Genomic DNA, 539 nt, shown 5'->3' with positions numbered 1-539 from the left:
TTTTAAAGTCTCTTTCAAATTTCAGGTCATTTCAGTTTTAACAAAGTTTCTAAGCAATTCTTTCTTCGCAAAAATCGCATTATTTTTTAGTTTTACTTAAAACACTGAAAATCTAGGTATTTTATGTGAAAAATTATAAGATAAACTTTAATCGAACACTCGCCTCCTTAACCGCTTTGCCAGACTTTTTGGAAAACTTTTTGCAGCTTCGAATTATCGACAAAACCCTGATAATTAATTCTGGGTGTTTTTCCAAAAATCTTTTCTCGAATTGAAGAAGCGAAAGTTGATAATTATTTGTTTGGAAAACTCTTGGAAACTGAGGTTTCTTCACTTTTATGACAATATTTCTAAACAACAAAAAGGAAAACAACGTTTCGGCCAAAGTTTTACTGTAAAATACTGGAAAACTGAATCTTTTATACAAAAAATGAAGCGATCGATTTTACAAGAAAACTCGTCGACTTTCCTTGGACTCAGTTCTGTTGAGAAAATCTAGATGACTTTTGTTTAGTTGTTTGGATAAAGTAGTGAAACGT

This window comes from Dendroctonus ponderosae, unplaced genomic scaffold (assembly GCF_020466585.1).
Source record: "Dendroctonus ponderosae isolate FM_Combo_2020 unplaced genomic scaffold, Dpon_F_20191213v2 Dpon_F_20191213_5, whole genome shotgun sequence".
Lineage (NCBI taxonomy): Eukaryota > Metazoa > Arthropoda > Insecta > Coleoptera > Curculionidae > Dendroctonus > Dendroctonus ponderosae.
The sequence above is the reverse complement of the archived record's forward strand: the minus strand, read 5'-3'. Positions refer to the sequence as shown.